Source organism: Rhododendron vialii, chromosome 11a (assembly GCF_030253575.1).
Source record: "Rhododendron vialii isolate Sample 1 chromosome 11a, ASM3025357v1".
Lineage (NCBI taxonomy): Eukaryota > Viridiplantae > Streptophyta > Magnoliopsida > Ericales > Ericaceae > Rhododendron > Rhododendron vialii.
In genome coordinates, this window is record NC_080567.1 from 21273035 (window position 1) to 21293427 (window position 20393).

General features: G+C 37.4%; 1 pseudogene; it reads left to right on the plus strand.

Moving 5' to 3' along the window:
• The first annotated feature begins 965 nt into the window (after positions 1–965).
• Positions 966–4540, plus strand: LOC131306991 (putative 12-oxophytodienoate reductase 11; annotated as a pseudogene).
• The last annotated feature ends 15853 nt before the right edge of the window (positions 4541–20393 follow it).

The window sequence follows — 20393 nt, forward strand, 5'->3', positions numbered from 1 at the left end:
TAAGATTAATTATTTCTATAGCGGCTCAAATGAAATGGAACATCTATCAAATGGATGTTAAATCCGCTTTCTTAAATGGCTTTCTCGAAGAAGAAGTCTATATAGAGCAACCTATGGGGTATGAGGTGAAAGGGCATGAAAATAAAGTTTTAAAGCTAAACAAGGCTTTATATGATTTAAAACAAGCTCCAAGGGCATGGAATACTAGAATTGATAAATATTTCCAAGAAAACAATTTCACTAAATTCCCTCATGAGCATGCCCTTTACACCAAAGTGGAGAATGGAAATATTTTGCTTGTTTGCTTGTACGTAGACGATTTGATCTTCACTGGCAACAACCCAAGAATGTTTGAAGAGTTCAAGAAAGCAATGGCTCGGGAGTTTGAAATGACGGATATTGCACTCATGTCATACTATCTTGGAATCGAAGTAAAGCAAAGCAAAGGTGGCATTTTCATCTCCCAAGAAGGCTATGCGAAAGAAGTGCTCAAGAAATTCAACATGGCTAATTGCAAACCAATTAGCACACCGATCGAATGCGGAGCTAAGTTGTCAATGCTTGATGAAGGAGAAAAAGTGGATCCAACATATTTCAAGAGCTTGGTGGGAAGCTTGCACTACTTGACTTGTACAAGACCGGACATACTCTTCGGAGTTGGATTGGTTAGCCGATTCATGGAAGAGCCAACCATGACGCATTAAAAAACGGCAAAGAGGATTCTCTGCGACATAAAAGGTACACTTGATTTCGGCCTATTTTATTCATCATCTAACAATTTTCGGCTTGATGGATATAGTGACAGTGATTGGGCTGGAGACTTAGATGACCAGAAGAGTACAACCAGTTTTCGATTCTACATTGGTAACACGGCGTTCACTTGGATTTTAAAGAAGCAACCGATTGTCACTCTCTCCAATTGTGAGGCCGAATATGTAGCTGCTGCCTCATGTGTATGTTATGCAATGTGGCTAAGGAGCTTACTAAAGGATCTTCATTTTGCACCAGAAGAATCAACATATATATTCGTGGACAATCAATCCGCAATAGCACTAGCCAAGAATCCAGTCTTCCATGATCGTAGCAAGCACATAGATACAAGGTATCATTTCATAAGAGAGTGCATGGCTAACATGGAGGTCCGAATGACATTCGCAAGATCGGAAGATCAAATTGCCGATATCCTCACCAAGCCGCTCAAGTATGAAGTCTTCTACAAGCTAAGAAATCTTCTCGGAGTTACTAAATCAAGTTTAAGGGGGGATGTTGAAGCATAAACTTGATTTGGTATTTTGGCCCAAGAAAAATATAATCCAAGATAAGCCCAATAAAGAAGCCCAAATAGAAGACATTATTGGAGTATAAATATCTTGTTTCTAGAAGACCTAGTTTCTAGAAGAGTTCAAGAATATCCCTAGAAAATATCTAGATATTTGTTAGTATAAGGCACATGTGTAAAATCTAGAATGTGCCTATAAATTATCTTGTAAAAGATATCTAGAACCTTCCATAGAACAATATAAATATGGAAAGGATCTAGTCATTTTGTACAATGTCAAAAGAGTTCAAGTTCTAAGTGATATACAAGTATTCTTCCCCTTCAAAAAAAATCTTGTCCAAATATATACTAGATACCCTCCCCTTCCAACAGAGGACTGGGCTACCGATTGAATGGGAGAGCGAGGATTAGTCGCTAGACAAGAACTTCGGGTCCATTAAGAACATGGGTATTTTCGGTATAAATGTTGGACGGTCCTTACTGGTGCATTCTGTAAAATGGGTTGGAGTTCTCTGTGTAGTGGGCCTATTTTTTGGACCGGCCTCTAAATCGCCCGATAAAATGTGAGGTTATTGGTCCAATATTAACTATCACGTAGTGCCCAGACTCGTTCTCCATCACACGTTGAAGTGGAACCAATAGACTTGTTTTGCACAAAATAATCTCTTTCCTATCACGCGTAACATATCTTTATCTTGTGATTCTGTGAAAGTTAATATTGGACCAATAACCTCATTATTTTATTTTATTTTTTGATTTTTTTAATCTTGGAAGATCCTATCTTCTTTGTAGGTACTTTCAAATAAGTTTGCAAAACTACAATGGAATTCTCTTTTTCCCCTTTGGCTTTCCCTTTTAACTTTTGGATTTTCCAGATTGCGACTTTCTTTACCTGATATTGTCGGGTTTTTTCACATTTTGTTTTGGAATTAATATCCATCTCATTTTTGCCTTCTAGACTTGTCAAAGCATAAAGTTAGTAGCTTATAATTAACACACTAGAACTCGTCTTTAAGTTAGTGTTGATTCTGAGAACTTTAAGTTAGTATTGAATTATGATCATTCATTCGAATTCTTAAGTTTCCGGGTAATTTTGTTTAGTCACTCTTGTTCAGTTTTGCTTTGTGCTGTTTAATATCAGATTGTTTTTTGAACATCATGCAGCAGAGTTTTGGGATTCCGACAGATCGTTGTTTTCTTCTTGCTGATAACCTCCAAAAGCTTATTTCAGCTGTAAAAATAATTTTCTCCGATATTACTCGCAGAGGACCACCAAAGGGGGTCCCCTCATTTCAGAAGCCACTGGAGTTAATTTCTAATACTGCACAAGGGTACTTTTAACATTAGCATTTGTTGTCCCTTTGGGGACATCCGATAAAATTGGAACGAAACATTAGCATTTGTTAAGTCCTGTGTTTCTTTTGTTGGTTAAGAGGAAACTATGTAGGTGGGTCGGTGTGTTGCTAAAATCTTAAAAATGATTGTTTATTTCTCTTATAGTTTTGTTAACTACTTGCTCTTTATTTAACATGCAGGTATCCTAATACACCTGGTATATGGACAAAGGAGCAAGTTGAAGCCTGGAAGCCTATTGTCGATGCTATTCATGCGAAAGGCGGTATCTTCTTCTGTCAGATTTGGCACATGTAATAGTTTCAAACTATGGTATATTGCTTACAATATTTCCTTTTCCTTCGTCTCTTATCTTTCATCAAAAGACAATATTTAGATTCCACTTTCATTGTTTGCAAAATACTACCAAAACATGTGTGGTAGGATTTGTGCCAATACTTTACGAATACTAGTTTTCTACTTACATTTCTCGGTATGTTTGACGCATGGACTCAATATCTGTGTCGAGGGCAAGTATTGATGAAATCAACAAGAAGGGCTGAGGATATTGTGGTCATATCAAATGTTCTGGTCCAGGACTTTGTGGGTCGCTCAAGGATCGTTGCGTAGATCTGCTATTGGATTTAATATGCGTTTTGAAACATTAACTACATGGTTTTTTCATTGCACATGTAGCTATTGTAAGGTTCATTCACCTGCTTTCTTTTTCGTTGTACACATTTATAACTAGTTTTACGACATGTAGGCATCTAGATTTTGAGGAATTGGAATAGCCTTTTACATGACTTATAAATATTCGATGTAATCTCTCATTTCAAACTTATGTCTAGTGACTGATCATTACTCATTGTTATCTTTTGTATTGGCCTCTTCTTTGAGATCAAGATACTAAGGCCCTGTAGCAGTTCGGTTTCTATTAACTTATTTGTGTTCATACCGCGTAGAGATTTCCAGCCAAAAGGCCAGGCTCCAATCTCTTCCACCGACAAGAAATTAACTCTTCAAATACGAGTTAATGGGGTTTATGTAGCAGAATTTTCACCTCCACGACGGCTAAGAACTGATGAAATTCCTCTAGTAGTCGATGATTATAGACTTGCTGCGAAGAATGCTATGGAAGCTGGTAAGTTTGGGGCTAATTCACTTTATACCGTGATATCAAGTCTCTGTCTATCAAAATCAATGCCAGTCTTTGTTAACGCCATGTATCTCGTAGAAACTTTTAGTATGTTGTTGGAAAATGATAGTGTTAATCCATAATAATGCTCACTGACAAATGTATAACTCAAACAAAAGATTTTTTACGTAGCCAGCTCTTTCTCGACTTGCCTACTAATTACAAGTCTTGTTTCAATGCAAAGTTGCTCTCATACTTAAGCAGGGTCAAATATTTTGGATTCAAAAAGTGCAATAAGAATTTTCCCTCAAGTTTGTACTGATCCTGGTGCCGTATACTGATGTGCTGTGTTTCTGAGTTACAATGTCTTTTTAACGTGCAGGTTGTGATGGGATTGAGATCCATGGAACCCATGGTTACCTAATAGACCAGTTTCTAAAAGACCAAGTCAATGACCGCACGGATAAATACGGAGGCTCTTTGGAGAAACATGTGAAAGCCACCAATACAGTCTTGTGTCCATGAGGAAGGCCTTCAACGGCGCTTTCATTTCCGCGGGTGGATATGATAGAGAAGATGGTAACCAAGCTGTCGTGGAGAATCGTACGGATCTTGTTGCGTACAGTCATTTGTTCTTAGCCAACCCGGATTCGCCTCGTAGGTTTGAGCTGAACGCGCTGCTTAACGGGTACAATAGAGAAATTGTTTACATTCCTGATCCTGTTATTGGCTACACTGATTATCCATTTCTTGAAAACCAATGCTTAAATTCTCAATTGGAGGATCTTTAACAGTTGTTGTCGGGATCTTAGGTTGTATTGTTATGTCCCTAATAAATTGTTTCTGCCAGTGGTTTTTCACTATATGTAATTTTCTTGGAGGGATCACAGTAGTTGTGTTTTTTTTTTTATTTATCTCCGAATTTGAAAATTATTAAGATTAAAAGGACAAGAGCACAAAAAAATTAAAATTACTTAATCTTCAAAGGTATCCGAGACCTAAACGCTGGTCAAAGACCAACAAAACCCTAATAAAACCCCAAACCTGGAAAAACCTCAACCCAACAAACTGAAGACTGTTGTCCGGATCTTAAGACTTGCTATTATGTTTCTAATAAATTGTCTCGTCCTGTCGGTTTTCTACTATATGTAACTCGCCAAGAGGGAATGTATCGTAGAGCTGGGACAGCTCAAAAAGTTTTGGTTAGCGGTGACGAAAAGAAATTACAATATTTTGTATGCGAAGCACTACACAAAGTAAAGATATTTATTTTGGTTGAAAATTTATCGGGCTTGATTTAATTTGTTTTGTTGGGCTACATTATTTACTTAGTCACAAATCAAAGTAAGTTTTAGTATTTACTTTGGCTTCATATATACCTAATGGGTTCATTGCAAGCAATTCCGTAGAATTCTTTCGATAGACGGAGTATTTTGATTTTCTTAACAGTTAATTCTGCGTACTAATGTCGGAGTGATAAATGATTAACAGCCTAATGGGTTCTTAACTTTGTGATAACCCTACCCAAAAGAGTTGGCCCGGTGGTCAAGACCTGAAACTTAAGAGTTTGTTCAGTCTTAGGTCTTGGGTTAGTGTGGTCAATCCGTACTGGATTTTGCCCCGACTTTAATTGAACCCCGGCCCCAGTGTGCTTGTAGACGGTGGGAATGGTCCCTCAGGGATTGGGAGGTGTGAGTCACATTTGGGAGTTAGGTGCATAAATTTGCTCAACTGTTGGAGTTCTTTTATGCTAATTAATTAGAAGAACTAATGAATTATAAGCTGCTGGATAACTTTTCAAATTAACTCAACAGGATAGAATCCCCGTTAGTGAGAATGCAGCCGGCCGGTGTGACGCAACCAAAATGCCCTCCAACGGTCAAGTTAATTCCTCTCAGGGCAAACTTTTAGACAAGGTTTTCCTTGTTCGAGAACTATCAAGCAAATAACGTGAGCCTCAAGAATAGTCAATTAGGATCAGTGTATTGCTCTCCAACAATGCTACACAGTACATACTATCATAACCCGACACAACTGTTGACTCAGCACAACTTAAAAAAAGTTGGCATTAATATTTTCCTTATACATACCATGCTATTGATAAAGTTGGTTGGGTTAATTTGAGTTTTGAGAGGTTTGCTCGGCGAAACCTCCAAATGGAATTGGAGAGGCGAGGCAGTTGAAGATCCCCTTTTATCCGGACACTAGAAAACTCAATGATCATTCTGAACCCGAGACTTCAACTCTAATTAATGTCTGCAATAACTACATCTATCTATTGGTGCTAAAGATGGAGTTGAACTAACAATGGCTTTTCCAACATCAACAGAACTAATTCATATCTACGATGTTTTGGTGTAATTGCATGCTTCTGCGAAACAAGGTCACGCCGTTGGCTTTACAATTCGTGCACAGAGCTTTCGCAAATAGCCCATGTTTATGCTCCTGAACCCATTATTGGGGCTACATTGATTATCTGTTTGTTGAAACCCAGGCTTAAATTCTCAAAACGATGATTGATATTTGATAGCAGTTGTTGTCCAGATCGTAGGATTCATTGATCTGTTTCCAATAATTATTTCTTCCATTGGTTTTTTGCTCCATGTAATTTGCCTCAACAAAGCGTATCGTTTGCATAGTCTTGTGCACTAGCATGTCAACAGTGTTAATTTTTTTGTTGAACGCAATCGACAGTAAAAAATAGTTATGCGATCTTTTATTCAATACTGGAATTTATACAAAAAATACTAAATGAAATATGAATGATACAAACCGATTCCCGTGTTTTACACGGTGCCCTTAAAAACAGATTTGCCGCCACACCGGGGTGCTAGAGGTTGAATTCGACGTCCATCTCCCAGGGTAGCTTGGTTGAAAGCTAAGCGTGCACCACGCTTGAACTTGCTGCGAATAGAATTTATGTGCGTAGTACGTACTCTCTCGGATGAAAAACATTTGGGCTTACAAAATCAAAAGAAAACTTGTTTTTTGGAATGCTCTCATCTCTTGGGAGGGAATGCCTATTTATAGGCATTTGAAGTTGGAATGGAACCAAAAACTCAACAAAGCAAAGATCAAAATGATCAAACAGGTGGAGAGGTTAGTCATCAACAAAGCAAAGATCAAAATGAATCCAAGACAGCTCTTGCAGCAAAACTCACCGTACATGCCCCAATGAGGGCTGGGCCCAATCGGATAAACCCAAAGCAGGCACTCCAGGCAGGGCCGGCCTAGGGGTAAGCCCCGCAAGCCGGCCGGCTCGGGCAATCCCCGGCAAGGGGCAACAAAAAAAAAAATGTATGTGTACAAAAAAAAAAAAAAAAAATCCAACAAAAAATATATTTAGGGGCATCATCCAAAAAATTGTACAAATTTTTTTTGAAAAAGTAAATATGTATGGTTTCCACCCACTTTAAAAAAATTATGATACTTAAGAAAATTGGGAGGGCAAAGAGAGGTTTTCTATACCTAGGGTAAATAACAGATATAAAAAAAATTAGGAGGGCAAATTATTAAAAGAGAAAATTAGGAGGGCTATCAGATAAGAAGAAAAAAAGAAAAGGGACGGGATTGTGCGAAACCCTTACTCTGATTTGCCCCCAAATTTACCTGGTGTAAACCCTTACTTTGATTTTGTGAAGAACTTAACAATGTTGATTCATAAGAAAAAATAAGTATGAAATCTGATTCATTTCATATTCGCACACTACTTTGTTTTGAACTGGTATTTGCAAAAAAAAAAAAGAGTTGTTCAAATTAAGAAAGAAGCAATTTGATGAGGATGTGGGAGATGATGCCAATAAAAGTCTATCATCGGAAGATCGTTTAAAATTTTCTTATTTCCTCCATATCATAGATCAAGCTCTTGCATCACTTAAGGACCGGTTTGAGCAATTTGAACTTTAAGAAGCAATCGTTGGACTTTTGTTTAACGTGAAATTCAAGAGTACTGTTGCTGAAGAGCAATTGATGGAGTATTGCACTAAATTATAAAGTTTCTTGGAATACAATTAACATGTTGATATTCACAGGAAGGAGTTATTCCAAGAACTTAGACATTTGAAAGCAATATTGCCAATAGAAGTAACAAAATCGATGGACATTCTTGATTTTATAAGGTCTTATTGGAAAGATGGCGGTTTCCAAATGGTTTGGGTTGCTTATCGGATTTTGTTGACTCTTCCGATCATAGTTGCTTCGGCTGAGAGGAGTTTTTCGAAGTTGAAGTTGATAAAAATTTATCTTCAGACTATTATGTCACAGGAGAGATTAAGTGGATTGATTATGATATCAATTGAAAATAAGTACTTAGATAAGTTAAAGTATGATGATTTAATAATTGAAGAATTTGCTTCAAAAAATGCAAGAAGTTATTTTATTTGAATAGGATCGTGTTAATCATAAAGCACTATACCCAGGTGATGTAATTCAAGCTAAATGGACAATATAATCTTGTTTTTGTTTTGTTTTTTTTTGCTTGTATGTCTTTTTTTTTTATATACTTAACATATAATCTTGTTTTTGTTTTGTTTTTTTTTGCTTGTATGTCTTTTTTTTTTATATACTTAACACTAGTGGGCAACCAAGTAGAAGGTCGGGCTTAAGCAACCCAAAGGTCGGGGCCGGCACTGACTCCAGGCCCCACAAGCCCAGACCCATAGCACACACGGACATTCTCACGAATCCTCAGGTCCAAGCAGGCGGCAGCACACGCAGTTCTTGGGACACAGTCCAAAGCCCGCATAGTGTACCAGTTACCACCTTTGTTTGTAGGATATCTTAGGAACTCACATACCCATCAAATGCTACTATTCCAAGCAATGTGGGATACTCTTATTTCTCACACATCCCTATTTGAAAATGCCCAATTTTGATTGACAATTTCTCATTCAATCATTAATGGATTTTGTTCATTTCTTTTATGGATTAATCCCCTAGCATAAAAGATTATGAATCCACTTGGACCCACCTCTCGAGGTGTCCGAGTCCCACTTTATTTTTGGCTCAAAACATGTCCAAAAATATTGTGTACAAAACTCATTTTTCCTACATTTTTTAATTGTCATCTGTTGTCGATTTCTATTAAACAAAATAACTTACGGAAGATTTAAGGGTAAGTTATTTTTATTCAATTAGTAGAAAATGTTTTATATTTAAAATATTTTCTCATTTTTTATGCAATCAAACACCGAAAAATAGGTAATATATTTTACAAAAAAATATTTTACGCCCAAACAAACAGAGCATTGTTATCTGTTGTTGCCATTAAACTGATGTTATTTGATGATTTGGAAAGATGAAAGTGAGACGGAATTCTTTCTCTTTCAATGACAGCTTGTTGCAATGTAGCCAACAAACGATCATTCGAAATTGAGCTCCAATTGGTATAGACATTATTTTTTGTAATTTTTTTCTTAAAAGTTGATTCTATTAGAAGATACTCTCGTTTGAGAATAATTTTTTTTTTAATGGCGAAATAAAAAATTAATTGATAAGAAAAAAGATTACAAAACGAGCTCTTGTTGGCAAGAAACCAACAAAGAGAACCCCAATGGACTTGGCCCAGAATACCAAAAGGGTCTAAATAGGTATAAGTATAATATTAAAGCTCACAAGAAATCCATAATCCAAAAACAACAAGAAGCCCAAGATGCCAAAATCCTAGCCCGAAAAACTAAAAGGCATAACTCATAGACAACATAGGCTAAGCCGGAGCCCAACCCATAGACAATATAAGTCATCCTAAAATAGCAACCCTACTCCACCACCCACTGCAGCCACCTGGACAGAGACGAACCGCTGCTGCCCTGAAGAATGGCCCGACCATCCCACTACAAGATGCCCCACCAGAACCAACCACCACCAACATCGAAGAACAGCTCAACCACCGAACACCACACCACCACCTGCTGCTGCCACCAACAGCCCCTAAATCCACTTTGTCACAACCCAACCCGAAATCATGACCAGTCAGTGAAAAGAAATCACCAGAGGCCTAAAAACATCAGGTAATTTCTGTCGTTGCTTTACCAAAAAAATATACAAATGACGGTGGGCCCTAAAATCTCTAAATAATACTCCTTCCGTCCCTAAATAAGTGTCCGGCACGCAAAACTAGGCCTTACAAAATATGCATGTTTTTCATTAAAATATTTAATTTTTTTTTTCACAATCTAATAGAACTCATTACTATATATTGATTTGTGAATTTTTTTTGATTTTTTTAACGAAACAAATGCATCTTTTTGACGGCCTATGTTTGCGTGTCGAACACTTATTTAGGGATGGAGGGAGTACTACAATTATTTCGTATACGGTCTAAAAATTCTCCTCTTATACAAGTCTTCAAATAAAAACAGTACAACTCTTTCAATTCTTTTTATCCAGTCATCGTAAACTTGCCCTGAAAGGGTTTCATAAACACAAAACCAATTTAGTAAGTTATGATATACAGAGGTTACACAATTAGTGTGGAATAAATCTTTACACAAAAATATTCAACAACTCATTTCAACATAATATAACCATCAGAGAGGGAGAAAGAAGAATAGACAGTTATCAGGCTTGAAACTGTTAAACCGATAGAGAGAGAATTTGATACAATAGATTTTGGAAACTCTCCAGCATTAGTTTGGAAAATCAAGTTGTATGTATTTTTTTTTTTTTTTGGGGGGGGGGGGGGGGGGGGGGGGGGGGGGCTGCTGTGTCCCGTTTGTGGGCCCACTCCGGTCTCACTTCGATGATCGGAAGCGTTCACTTTGTAGAGCTCGTCGAGTAGAACAACTATGCAAAAAATCAGCTTAATTGGATGTCATTAAGTGCCTAATCGAAACCTTTTTATCTTGAAAAGAATGGATCCGAAACACTGGATTAAATCCACTGTAACCCATGGACCAAGAGTTATACGGGCTCCGATCAGGCACTTAATGATATCCAATTAAGCTGATTTTTTGCATAGTTGTTCTACTCGACGAGCTCTACAAAGTGAACGCTTCCGATCATCGGAGCGAGACCGGGGTGGGCCCACAAACGGAGACAGCAGCACGCTGCTGCCCCCTTGGGCCGCTTCCGTATTTTTGGAATACGAATGTATGGCTTAATGATGAAGCACAGCTTTGTACCATTTTTGTAAATGAAAATTGGGATGAGAACGGTTGTGTGAGCTTATGGATTAAATGTAAATTTGGATTGTGATAAAGTTGAAGTCTTAATATAAGTCATGATGGACAATATGTAATGCTATGACAATATGTATTGGTGGAACTATGATTTTGTGTGACTTGGGAGTATATATGATATGGTGTTGCAATTCATTTGGTCACCTGTACCAGCTCAAAATTTTGTGATAGCATTTCGTTTTGTGATTTTTGTTACGAATGGTAATTTAGAATGATAAATGCCGAGCGTGGGCTTTTGTGTAACCTGATGTTATTGCTATATTGATTGAGACGCGAGACCTTGGGTTAGGACAAAAAACAGGGAAGACTATACCAAAAATTTTCCAGAACCATTATCCATGTGCATCTTCTATGAACATAACTGTGATCAATTTTCTTCTACTATTTTGTACAAATTCAGTTTCTCGTGTTCTTCAACAAAGTGGTCATGTTGCTTTCTTCAGCAACTTCCAAAAAAATCATCTAAGAATCTGCCCAATTGTTGAACCATTCGTCAATGCCACTCAAGTTGCAAGCTTTCATTCAAACCTTTAACATAGACAACCAGATGTTATAACATGATAAAGACACAACACAATACAGAAACGACACGACATAAACAAATACTCAAACAACTTTTTCTTACATGCCAATACCAAGTCTTGAAAAAAAAAGAGTTTGAGATCCCATTGGGCACTAGCTAGTAAATGGATATGAAACACAACAGATACGACATGATATAAATACTAAAACACCCACTATCAAGTGAACTGAACTACTCTTCAGCATTATCCGATGCGTTCAGCATTTCCATAAAACTTGGCGGTGGTCTACCAACACATTGCCCTTGAGTCTCCAAAAAATTTGATTGCCTTCTCCAATCATGACTATCGAATAAGGTTGGCATGTTTTTTTGTGAACTTGGTGGTGGTCTTCCAACATATTGGCCTTGAGTCTTCAAAAAACTTGATTGTCCTCCTCTCCAAACTTGCCTACTTGTAATATTTGGGTGCCCTCTCCAATCATGACTATTGAATAAGGTTAACATGTTTGTTTGTGAACTTGTAAACGCATACATAAATTGGTTGAAGCTTGTTCCAGTTGGGCATGAACTTAGAGAAAATTGGAAGATGCTTCCGCCTTGTGTCATATTCGGTGGCATATTATAGGGCATCATGTTTGGCCACATTAATTGCCCCATGTAGCTTGGCTGACTTTGGCCAACAATAAAAATGAGAATTAACAATAACTTTAACAGGATTCATGAAATTGTACAATAAAACTAAAGTTTCTTATATTTACATTGACAACACTCTCTTGTGTCTCAAACACATGGTCAACCACATTCTCTCCAATCTCTTGAAATTAGCAAATAAAATAATTACTAATTATTCATTGAATATTACTATATGTCCATATTAACAAATCATAAAGAACTTATACCTTAGCTTTTTCCTTGGGCAATGTCTTCTTTTTCTTTTCTATTTTCTTCTTAACAACTTTTTCCACAACACCTTGCATCCTTTTACACAGCGGTCTCCTTTTTCGACGAAGACCTTCTGGGTCAAGTATGTTTGTGCTTTTGGTTTTAATAATTAATCTCCTCTCCAAGTAAAAATAAATCATTAGGAGTTTCGAAACCCACATTACTTCACAAAGAACCGAATCTTCCATCAACTCTCATTTTAGTTCGCGTACCCTTGTCAATATCGCCATATCATACTTCTCTTGAGATTCTTTTGCTAAATCAGCAACCTTATTAAAGAGATTGCACTTGTTGTCATGCCGATGAGCTTCAATTGACGTTGACAACTTATCGTAACATATTCGAACTTTAGTGTGTACACTTTTCACATTTTTGCACCATTTTCTCAACACATACTTGTCAGACAGTTTTTGAATTCCCCTTTGAAACCACACCATCAATTGATGTTTGCACACCATTCTTCTAAACTCAAACAATCGACAATTACAATGTGTTTCATTGGTTTCTGAATTAAAATTGACAGTAAGTGACACTTGTTTCCTCTTTTTCTCTTGTTCTTCTCCAAATGTAACCCACTCTTGTACCTCATATTCAGACACAATATCACATTCTTTTGTCTTCGAACACAAACAGTCAAGTTTCCCGAAAAATTGCTTTTTGAAACTCCTGAAATTTTGATTTCGTGTAAGCACTTTGAAATTGCTTCTCCAACTCATCTTCAGTTAGTAAGGGATGTAAGTGTGGAGACTTTTTGCATCTAGTTCATTTTCACTCTCTACCTTATTCGCTAATGCATTTTCATACTGCCCCACAAATTGTTTCAAGGTCGTCTTTTTATGAATGTAATCATCGAAATATGCATTCATACTCTCGCTTCTTTGTATGGATGACATCCCCGCCCAAAACATATCTTTCAAATAAGCAGGCACCCATCATTTCCTTTCTAGATACAACCCCTGTAACCATGTGCTACTTTGAAGCTCACACTTTTTGATGAACACATCTCAAGCATCCTCAAATTGTTTTATTGTCAGTGAATCATAAACTGCCTTACGCATACACAATCTATTTTTCTCGTAGTCGTTGTACTCATTCAACTTTTTGGGCAACTTTTTCATAATATGCCATATGCATCAACGATGTCGGGTGTTAGGGAATATATTTTCTATACAATTCTTCTTAGCCAAACATTGGTCGGTAATAATTGCTCTCGGAGCACGACCCTACATGCATGTCTTTTAAGTCTGAAATAGCCACGAAAATGACTCTGAATCTTCATGAGGGATTAGCCCGCATCCCAATAAAATAGATTGACCATGATGATTCACGCCTACAATTGGAGCAAAAGGCATTTCATTCCTGTTTACCAAGTACGTTGTGTGTCAAAGGTCACAACATCACCTAACTCCTTACAAACTGTCTTACTCCTTGCATCAGCCTAGAAGACATTTCTTAGTTGACCATTATCATCCAAATCCACTAGCATTCAATCCGTTCTATGCACGGGCAAAACTAACCCGTTCTAGCGTTGTGCCCGTTCGAACCTACTTTTATTAATTAATTGTCTTGTGCATTAAACGGACACAACGCTAGAACGGGTTAGTTTTGCCCGTGCATAAAACGGGTTGAAAGCTAGTTTTTCCTATAAGGTATTGTTCACTTATATTTTCTCCAAGATTTTGCAAGGCTCTACATGCCTCTATTTTTTGTCTGACAAAATTTTCTACTGGGTTGCCCTCCCTATTACGTCTAGATTCAAAATCGTATACTTCATTCAACATATTTGAGTGATCACTACAACGCAAACATGGAGAAAGCCTCATGAAAACCTGCATAAAATGTAAAAGTACCGAATCTGAACTTAAAAGTACCCAAGAGAAACAATTGGGGCACATTTTTAGATAGTGTGCCAGCAGTTGGCATTATGATTGAGAGTAGTTGGAGGGTTTTTTTTTTTTTTAAATTTTGTTTGGTGTGGGAACGTGGAATCAAACACCTAGACTTAACAATGTTGGGCTTTATTGAGAGTTTTACAAATAGGGAGCAAAACATACACAAAAAAATTTAGTGGCAATCAAAAAACGGCTAAGAAATTGGTGTGTTCTACGGCCAATTGTCCCCCAATCCTTAATTACCAATTATCAATAGCAGAACACACCATGAACTAAAGTTTGAAACTGCTTATTGCGTGCGATTTGTTCCGTGATGTACTACTTCTAACTATGATCTCATAGTTAGAAGTCATCCTAAATGTGAATAATGTAAGTACTACCCCAAATAAGATGTCAGCCGAATTAGCAAAGAAAACAAACTATGTAATGATTTAACATTTCATAGTATACTAATACACGAAAAACAACACGAATATGGAACAAAACTAACCCGTTCGAAAGAATATGTAACGCTAGTTGTCACCCGTTCTATGTTGTTCGTGGATTTTTTTTCGGTTGGTTGATTTTCGGGTTAGTAATTCTTTTGTGCCCATTCTGCCACGAACTGAAAATGTACCCGTCAAATGGTACAAAATCCAGGAAACTATCTTGCGAGGCTAGAACGTGGGGGTTTTTTGGTTTTGGGTGGAAAACACATGTAAGGTGGCATCATTTTTTTTTACTATTTTCAAAAAGTTAAAAAATTAGGAAATTAGGAATAGGGGTTTGGAGATTTGTAAGGCTCAAATACATTTATGATGGCTCGTCTCAATTGCGAGTTGCAACAGCTATGAAAGCAGACATTTTTTAGAGAACTTTTGCAGCAAACAAAAATAGATTTAGCCAAGAGAAAATCATACCTAGTGATTCAGAGAACTGAGCCTTGCGAGATCCGAATCACTTTCAATTGTCAAGACTCTAAACCTGCCAAATGATGTCGTACACAAAGGATGAGAGAAGCATTATGTCGAACCCGAAAAAGATAGTCAATTGTAAAAACTCATTCTGATCTGAAGCACTATTTGTTTAGAAAGTTTTTTTGCCCGTGCAATTGAAACCAAGGCGACAAGAAAAGTACATAAGTACATGAATTTTTGTAACCTTTGTGGTGAATGGAGAAGTGAAACCAAATGTTCTAACAGATTGACCAATGACGCAATTCGGTGTTGTTATTGTAGTCGGTGAACATAACCTCTTACTTTCAAAATCTGAAGAACATAAAAATCAAAACACCATTAATTAGGAGAGGGAATGTGAGAAAACAATGAAGATACATGACGAAGATGTGGTGGTGGACTTACTTAACCTCTTGCTTTCAAAATCTGGAGAACAAAAAAATCAAAACACCATTAATTAGGAGAGGGAATCTGAGAAAACAGTGAAGATACATGACGAAGATGTGGTGGTGGACTTACATAACCTCTTGCTTTCAAAATCTGGAGAACAAAAAAATCGAAACACCATTAATTAGCAGAGGGAATGTGAGAAAACAGTGAAGATACATGATGAAGATGTAGTGGTGGACTTACCTTGTCAGCAATTGTATGTTAATCTTCCACTTTTGGCTTCATAGAAATAGATGGCAGCTTTTCGTTTTTTACGTGTACGGAAATGATAAGAGTTAAAAGAGTAGAAGAAGAGGAAAAGTGAGGTGGAGTTGCAGGGAATAAGTGGGGAGGAGTTGCATGAGAAAGGTTAAAAAGTGGGAGAAGTCAGTTATTGGTATGGCTTCAGTTTTACTGTTTTTATTATAAACGTACAAAAGCCAGGAAACTGTCTTGCTAGGCTAGAACGTGGGGTTGGTTTTTTTTTTTTTTTTTGTTTTACTGTTTTTAGTCTTGAACGTGGGGTGGTTTTTTTTTTTTTTTTTACTGTTTTTAGTCTTGAACGTGGGGGTGGTTTTTTTTTTGTTTTACTGTTTTTATTAAAAACGTACAAAAGCCAGGAAACTGTCTTGCGAGGCTAGAACGTGGGGGTTTTTTGGTTTTGGGTGGAAAACACAAGTAAGGTGGCAGTTTCGTTTTACTGTTTTTAAAAAGTAAAGAAATCAGGAAATTAGAAATAAGGGTTTGGAGGCTTATGGGAGGTCTAACTACATTCCCTTAGGATATTGATAGATTGCAAAAAAAAAGTCAGAATTGTCGACTTTCATCTTTCATGAAATAATTGTACATTGTCTCAGCATCTCCTTTCTTAACTAGTGAACGTCACACTTTATCCACATAATTTTGGCAATTTTTATGAAGATATGGAAGCTTACCAATCCCTAACCTCAATCTGAAGTGAGTCATAAGTCTTGTTCGGGTTGATCCCGGCTATATCATTTAGTTCAAGCTTTTCTTTTGACATGCTCATCAAGTACCCTATTGCATTTGAAATACCTTACCTTTGAAGGGCTCTGTACACACTACAACAAAAATGACTTTATAGGGCACTCAAAACTGCCTTGAAAAGAGGCCTGTTGGGGCAGTTTGTATATTGGGGCACTTCACCTTAGTGCCACATGTATCGATGCAGCTATAGGTCTAACGCAACACTTGTTATGTGGCACTTTAAGGCACCTCCAAAGCTCTTTCTCGCTACCCTTTTAGGTGCCACATAGATTACCTATCGAGGAACTTAAAAGAGCCTCCAAAGCTCTTTCTTACTACACTTTTGGGTGCAGCATAGATTACCTATCGAGGCACTTAAAAGAACCTCCAAAGCTCTTTCTCTATCGACACACTTAAAAGAGCCTTGAAAGCTCTTTCTCGCTACACTTTTAGGTGCCGCATAGATCCTATCGAGGCACTTAAAAAAGCCTCCAAAGCTCTTTCTCACTGCATTTGTAGATGCCGCATGGATTACCTATTGAGGCACTTCAAAGAGCCTTTAAAACCCTTTCTAGCTGCACTTTTAAGTGCCGCATAGATCCTATCGAGGTACTTAAAAGAGCCTCAAAAAGTCTTTCTCGCTATACTTTTAGGTGCTGCATAGATCCTATCAAGGCACTTAAAAAAGCCTCCAAAGCTCTTTCTCGCTGCACTTTTAGGTGCCGCATAGATTACCTATCGAGGCACTTAAAAGAGCCTCAACGCGACTACCGCCATTGGCGAGTCTGCGACCAGATTTACGCACATTATTTGCAAAAATATGACCAAAATCTATGAAATACCTTGTATCCCGTGGCAACAAATTGAGCTTGAGAGAAAGCTTCAAATAGAAACAAGAAACGAGATGCAGATAGAGATGGAAGAGTGGTGCCATTTTCTTCCAATCGTCAGGACTCTCGTGCAATCAATATTTGAAATCGAAGGAACACCTACTTCTACTTGTTTCCTTATTTCACTTTCAATTCATCATAGCGGCATTAATGAGAAAAGAAGAAGTCTCACAATCATGAAGGAATAGCTCGACCCATCAGGACTCCTTTGAGTACGTAGCTGGAAACTTTGGAAGAAGCTATATCGATTTGGAGTCCAAATTGTGAACGACGTTGTGGCAAAGATGCCCTATTAGAAACGTTGGTTTTAAACAAAAAGGTTTATTACAAAAACGGCGTAGTTTTATGTCTCCAAATAAGTGCCCTATTAAACCTAACTTTTCGTGGCACTTTCAACTGCTCTGTCATATTAAATAAAAATAATAAAAAATATTAAATTTGGTGTCTTGGCTGACTGCCGCAATAGGTAGAATCAAATGGGGCACTTTACGAGATGGTGCCTCGTTAATAACTTGATAATGCAGTGTTGGAAAAATGCCCTGATAGGTGCGTAAATATGCTTATTTGCACTCCCTAACTTAGGCTTGTTATGTCCGTTTAGTATGTTATTTGGGGTTTGATACTTGTTATTTATGTTTCAAAACTCATGGAGCCGGTGAATAATATTTGGAGCTAAAGTACCAAGTTGAATTTTATTTTGTGTCAAGCAAGCCAGCGCTGATGAAATTAATCAAGAGATAGATAAAATAAAGCGAGAAGCATTGGATCAAATTCTTGCTAGCCTTTGCCCGTGGATGTGGCTGGAAATTATCATGGGCCAATGATGTTGGGCTGATTTTGGAGAATTGGAATATGGCTTGTGGACACAAAGGAAACGGGGAGGCCGAGAGGTAATCTGATTAAGATTATCAATGGGCCAATACTAGGACTTCTTGTCTAAAAAGGTTTTACACGGCAAGGATATAAAAAGGAGGCGAGGGCTTTTGCTGAAAAAAGGCCCACGCACGCACATCAGGAACGAGGCTGCCGTTCTTTAATTAGGTTCGAATATTGTTTAGATTTCATTGTGCTCTCTTTCCTTTATGTTATTTAATATTTTGTTCAATTATTCGCACTCTGGTAACTCAGTTTAATTTCTGTTCTTCATAAAAGATTTTCATTGGTTCTTGTTTAACTTAGATTTTCTGTTTATTTTTCATCTCGCGCAATAGCAGCATGTTTCAAGTTAGGGTTTCTTTTATTTTATGCGCAATGATTAGTGAGTAGTCGTATAGGTAAGGTCGCGGGGTGATTAGCATACCGTGGTCAGTCCGGGCACTGCTCCTATTTCCAAACAATAAAAAAACGATTTTAGATTGAAAAAATATTTCCCGTGGGCGAACCTGGGCATTGTCGGAGCCCATGTGAACGGGAGAATGGGGGTCCAAAACTCATTCTCCGCTGTGCATGAGTAAACGGCGACCATGAGGTTTTGCATCTTACGGGGTATCTTTTTCGATCTAAAATTGAACGTTTTTAAGAACACTGAATGGAGCAAGTTAATCCGGACTGGTTACGAGAGCTATGAAATCCTACGACCGTACCTTCTTTTTTAATTATTTGAAAAGTCAAATAATTTCTTAGGTTTTAATTAAATCAAACTACAAGGGGTGGCTACCTAAGAGCCCGTTTAAATAAGTAACAACCCGAGTTTTTAGTCAGCACACATCACCGTCTTTGTAGATTCGACTCCGGTCTTACCGGAAATTGTGCTATGTTGGTCTCCACCCCACACTTAGGGTAACCCATTAATTTAGGACTAGGAAATCGTCAAGCATGCCCTTTTAAAAGTGTCCCTTAATCTCCATTTTGTTGTAGTGACATGATTGTGCTCCAAAACAATCCGGTTTAACTTTCACTTTCCATCCGACAGTATAACAACAGTAACGTGAGCTGGACAATCAATTTTGAATTGCGGACGTGATTTTGCCAGGTTGTTTGTTGTCACCTTTGCCTTTCCACCACGACTACAAGAAGAGTTACATAACTCAACTTCCCATCTTTTCCATTTCTCGATAATCTTTTGCACATAGCAAACCCTTTTTCTTTAGCAAATTGACAGTAATAGAAATAAGCTTTGTCTAATGAGTCAAATGTCATTCCCACTTTTGATTCTTCAACTTTATCTTCACAAATTTCTGTTGCCTCTTTGCCATCAGTAGTATCTATCCCATCACACTCTTTGTTTGAAGGACCTACCTATTCTTCATTTTTACTATATCCACACCATAACTCTTCTTCTTCTCCAGTGACTGCAAAATTGGAAAAAAAAACCTCTTAATAATGAATGGAATTGACATAAAGATTGTATTCTAGGGTACTATCAAAATTGATTGGATTATATTAAAGGATGGGAAAAATACCTGCCAAAATCAATTTGGTCATCTTTGTTTCTCCTCTGCTTCGGCGATGGAGAGGACATTGCCGACGGAATAGACTCTGATGACATCATCTACTTTTCCAGAAACAAAGGAAACATATTAGATACATAGCACATGATCAGAAGGGGTCAAATTAAAATCAGAAGTCAATTAGAGCACCTAGTGACTTCTAGAATAGATTTCTTGTTTACAAATATAAACAAGAGCCATAACCAGTTGTATTTGGATGAATGGGTGACCTCTAATTGGGGATTCCTAAGTCTAGGGTTTCAATATGAAATGAACCTTGTAGGAATCAATTTACATATGCAACAGTGAACACATACAATAGACAATAATGGTCGAACACCCAACTTTACTAACCTAGGTTGGGATGTGTTTGTTGCAAATTGAGCCTTAAAATACAATCCAAAAAAGAAAATTTCACCCTAAACAACAAACTAGATTC